We start from the raw sequence: 5,678 nt of genomic DNA on the forward strand, positions 1-5,678 counted from the left end.
GAGGGCCAGCAGTTAGCATTGGACCAACCTCCAACAGTTCCCCTTTCTGTCTAAATAAAAGGCCATTGTTTATACAGTAAGAATAATTACAAAACAATTATAAAAACCAATAGCTAAGGTTTACAAATATAATCTCTACTGTAAATGTATTTGGCAATCTTGAAGAAAATATCTATTCTCTCTATAAGGGTCTAAGGTTTTGTACCTAAGTAATTTTATAGTTTGTATCTATCAACCTAAAAACATCTATTTAGACCTAAAACATCTTTTTAATTCCTAAGCAATTAAGCTAATTATAATGCTATGACTATCTGGTCTTCAACCCCAACAGAGACTTGAGAAGAAATAAAGTCAATTACTTAAATAAATAGGAAGAACATGCTACCAACTTCCAAAAAAATAGAAAACCGAAAGAGATAGTTTGCTGCTTAAACAGCCATCCAAAACGCTCTATAATGTTGGAGCACCATCTTCAGCCTTCTGGCTCAGTATATTTGACAGACATATATGTGAAGCAGGAACTATTTAGGACTTGCTTACCCTGTCTTGGCAGAGTTCGGCAGTTGCGTTGGCCTGCATTTAAGCTTTCCCATTTTAGGGGTGGGGGGGCTGGTTTGCCATATTTGAAGCCATCTCCATTCAGAGGTTCTTCGATATTCATCATCTTCTTTGAGGTAGGCTGGGTGCTGCCAGGAGATGACATGTCTCATTGTCAAAGAATCTTTAAAATAATAAAAATATTTCTAAATACCATATTCTGTAGGTCTCTGATGTTTTTGAAGACATATCTATCTTTATATAATTTATTTATCTGTAGAATATAGACCAACCTCTAACACTTGCCCAAGGTCATCTAGTGACAAAGTCAGGGTCTTAATATTTGAGTCCTGCCTCTCAGCACAGGCCCCTCCTGCTGCTCTAGGACTTACTGTAAAGGAGGCCTACTGAGATTCTCTCATCACTCTTTGCATCTGAACCATGGTGTTTCCTGCCCCTACTTCAATCTGTCCATGTTAAGGAAGGGCTGACAGCAGTCTCAGTGCACAGGATGGATGCATTGCTGGTAGGTCCTCCAAGTCGCTGCTGCCAATGCCACTGTCATCTTCTGGACTGATCCAGGGATATCTCCAGCCTCAGGAAGGAGCCAGCAGTCAGGGGACTGCAGGCCACTGATTTTCCTGGCTGGCCTGCTTGTCTGCCAACTCAGCCAGAGAAGATGCGGTTAGAAGGTGGTGTCCTGCCGTGCTGAAGAAGGGTGGAGGATATGCTTGTGTCGGATCCGTCTGCACAGTCACGGCTCCTCCCCCCTTTTCTGAAAGATGCCAGTAGAGATCAGGCCTCAGGGAGGGAGTAGGGGTGGGTGACTGCTGCAGGGAGCCCGGGAGGCTGCTTGGCTTTCCTTTTACGCTCAGCTAGTCAATGTCTGTATAATTTCACATAGCCTCTCTGTGTCTTGGCCTTCTTGTCTGAAAAATGGGGAAAGGGCTCCGGGGCAGAGCTCAATGGGATGTTGTACCTCAGCCATGGAGTGCTTGCCTAGCATGCATGAGGCCCTGGGTTCAAGCCCCAGCACTGCATAAACCAGATGTGGTGGTTCACATCTGTAATCCTTGCACTTGGGAGACAGAGGCAGGAGGATCAGGAGTCCAAGGTCCTTCTCGCCGGCATGTTTTTTGTTTTTGTTTTTTTGAGACAGGGTTTCTTAGTGTATCCTTGGCTGTCCTGGACTCACTTTGTAGATCAATCTGGCCTTGAATTCAGAGATCCAGCTGCCTCTGACTCCACCAGTGCAGGGATTACAGGTGTACACTGTCCCACCTGGCATTTTTGTTTGTTTGTTTTACACAGGTTCTCACATTGTAGCCTTAGCTGGTCTGGAACTCACTGTGTAAACCAGGCTGACCTTGAACTTACAGAAAGCCTGAGTCCTACAGATGCTAATATTAAAATGTGTGTCACCACACAGCTGTCTTTTTTTTTTTTCAACTTTTAAATGATTTATTTTTATTCTATGTGCATTAGCGTTTTGCCTGTATGTATAGCTGTGTGAGGGTGTTGAATCCCCTGGAGCTGGAGTTACAGACAGGTGTGAGCTGCCATGTGGGTGCTGGGAATTGAACGTGGGTCCCCTGGAAGAGCAGCCGGTGTTCTTAACTGCTGAGCCGACTGTCCTCTTTTCAATGATTTATTTTTCTTTAATAGTGTATGAGTATATGTGTGAGAGTGCACGAGTGTGTTTGTCTATGTATATTTGTGAACATACACCCATGCTCGCCCACACACTCTTAAGCATATGTGCATGGGGGGCATGTGGAGGTCAGAAGACAGTTTTTAAATTCTTTACTTTTTTGGTTTTTTGAGACAGGGTTTCTCTGTGTAGCCCTGGCTATCCTTGACTTGCTTTGTAGACCAGGCTGGGCTACGAACTCACATCGATCTGCCTGCCTCTGCTTTGAGTGCTGGGTTGATTATGGGTTACCATTGCACTCACCTAGAAGACACTCCTGTGGACTGGGTTCTTTCCCTCCACCTTTAAGTGGGTCCTGTGATGGAACTGAGATTGCTGAGCTTTCTCCTCAAGAGCCCTTAACCACTGAGTTGTCTCACCCAGTTCTACTCCTGCTCTCCTCCACCCCTTATTTTCTTCTCTTTGAAGCCTGTTTTGATGGTATAGGTCTTTAATCCAGTGTTTGGGAGGTGGAGTAATGAGAAGGATCAGGAGTTCAAGGCCAGCTTGGGGCTACATAGAGAGTTGAAGAGCAGACCATCTCAAAAAAGAAACAAATTAAAAACAAAACTTTTTTACTTTGAGATAAGGTCCAGGTCTCTAGATGTCCTTAAATTCACTAATTAATTAATTAATTAATTCTCTTCTGAGACAAGGTCTCACCGTGTAGCTCACGTTTGCCTTGAACTCCAGATCTTCCTGGCTGCACCTCCCAACTCCAAGTATTACACTCACGCTATACATCACAGCATCACATTTATTGGCATGTTTAATAACACTCAGGGTGCTCAGACTGGATCAGGGTCTGCAGGGAAGAGGAGCGTCTCGGAGACTAGGAGGAGGCTTCTGTAGAGCCAGAAGAAAGTAGGAAGGGTTGAATTATTATTATTATTTTACTTATTTATTTATTTATTTATTTATTTATTTATTTATTTATTTATTTATTTATTTATTTATTACACCAGGGCCTATTGCCTGGTGACATGATAAGAGAAGAGACCAGGCCATATCCTGTGCAGGAGACGGTAGAGAGCAGTACTGTTTCTAGAATTTCTCTCAGTTTGGTCTGTTCCTTCCATGCTTGCTAGAGCAGTCGCCTGTAAACTGTATTCAGTTACTCACTTGTCTTAGTCATTCTTTTTCGTTTTCCATTCCTTTTTGAATTTTTCTTTCTGTATTTTTGTTGTTTTGTGTGTGTATGAAGGGGCACGTGCCCTGTTTTTTGTGTGTATGGGTCAGAGGACAACTTTTGGGATCAGTTCTCTCCTTTTACTGTGCGGGTGTCCCTGGGATTGTACTTTGGATGTCAGGTTGGTGGCGAACGCCCTTATCCACTGAACCATCTTGCTAGCCCTCTTTTTGGATTGATTTTTTTAGTTTTTAATTTTATTGTAGTTTTATAGGTGTTATGTCTGCATTTATATCTGTGCACAGTGTGCATGACTTGTGCCCATGGAGCAGAAGTTGATGTCAGATCCCTTAGAACTGGAGTTACACACAGTTGTGAGCCACTATGTGGGAGCTAGAAATTGAGCCCAGGACCTAGGGAAGTTCAGCCGGCACTCTTAAACAACAAGCCATTTCCCCAAACCATCATTTGGATTTTTGAGACAGGTATCTGTATCTGTCTAGCCTTTAAAAAAAATTTTTTTTTAATTTTTTGAGACAGGGTTTCTCTGTGTAGCCTTGGCTGTCCTGGACTCTCTTTGTAGACCAGGCTGGCCTTGAACTCACATAGATCTGCGTGCTTCTGCCTCCCTAAGTGCTGGGATTGCAGGTGTGTGCCACTGTGCCCGGCTTCATGTCTTCCGATTTTTAAAGATTTGTTTATTTATTATGTATACAGTGCTCTGCTTTCACGTGAGCCTACACACCAGAAGAGGGCACCAGAACTCATTACAGATAGTTATGAGCCACCATGTGGTTGCTGGGAATTGAACTCAGGACCTTTAGAAGAACAGACATTGCTCTTAACCGTGGAGCCATCTCTCCAGCCCCTTTCCGTGTGTTTTAAAGAAACTGAAATTATCGCTACAGGCGGGTAACCAAAATGTCTGCATTTTATATGGAAAAGCCTCTGGGTGAAAGAGCCGCCCAGCCCGCAAGCTGGAAAGCTCAGGGTAGAGGGCTGGCTGTGTTAGCCATACCTTGTAACAGGTAGGGCCTTAGGGCTGTTAGAGGAATCTGGGGGCCGGGTCTACCTTGATATGTTAAATGGGCACCTCAGCTGTTTGTCCTAGTTTGCAACGTAACAGTTCTCTCCTATTTTCTTGAGCGGAGTGTTTTGTCTATTGTTGTGTCCCGCTGTACCCAGTCACTGGAACAGGGTAGGTGCTCGACATGTTGAATAGATGAAGCAAATAAAATAGGCAGTCCCCATCATTGTGTTGGTACGTGGCTAAAACTCCAGAACTTGGGTCTGGAGGAATTCAAGGCCAGATTTAGTTATATAAGGAGTTCGAGGCCATCTTGAGCGCTGTGAGACTCTGTTTCAAACAAAACAATCCATAAAAACAACGAAAATAAAATACGCAGTCAAAACTATAGGGGCGGGGGTGTGAGCTTAAGCGGGCTTTGGTTCAGTTGAATTCAATGTTCAGTGCCTTCACTGCAGAGTGCCCCAGGGTCAGTCTGCACACAGCTTCATCATTTAGGGAAAATAAGCGATATGCCCGGTAGCTGTTATTTCATGATTTCATCCAGTCAAGCCCGATGTCAAAGTGGAGACATCACTGGAAGCTGCAACCTTGGTAGGTGAGACAGTTTAACAAAGGTTGCATCATTCACGCAGCCATCTCTAGGGCAGGCTCACCCTTTTGAAGGTGGTGGTTGGGTAGTTCGGATTTGTGGTGTCTGCACTTCTCTTGCCTACTCTATACTCGTGCTTTTCCCCACCCCCCAACCAGGACCAGTTACTTCAGTTTCTGAGACAGAAAAACTGAGGCCTTGGCCTTTTCTCTCCTCCTAACTGCCCAGAGGCCATGGGGTTGGACCGTGAATCAGCAAACGCCTAGACTAGCGCAGGATGCATCCCAGCAAGGGGTCCCTAGCGGCCCCGGGTTTAGACCCTACCCCCTACCCGGTCCGCCTCTGCCTGCGCGTTACGCCCGCTGGGAGATGTAGTTTCCACCGCCCCTTTGTCCTTGGTCTGCGGTGCCCGTCAGTTTGCAGCGGGTCAAACTACAACTCCCAGGAGTTCACACGCCAGAGGCTATGCAAATATAGAACCTTCAGGGGGCGAGAAGAGGGGGTTTGGCCAAGTTGAGGACTTAGGGTGAAGTGAAGAGAGGGACACATTAGGGAGCAGCGAAGAACTGGGGAGACGCCGAGAAAAGCGCGAGCAGCCACAGCCGACGTTCCCATAGGGGAGAAGCCCAGGAAGGGCAGGGTCGGGCGGGGCGCGCGCATGCGCGAGCAGGAGGCGGCTTTACGTCACTCGTGTGGGCGGGAC

The sequence above is a fragment of the Psammomys obesus genome, unplaced genomic scaffold, assembly GCF_907164565.1.
Source record: "Psammomys obesus unplaced genomic scaffold, mPsaObe1.curated_primary_1811, whole genome shotgun sequence".
NCBI classification, from domain to species: Eukaryota; Metazoa; Chordata; class Mammalia; order Rodentia; family Muridae; genus Psammomys; species Psammomys obesus.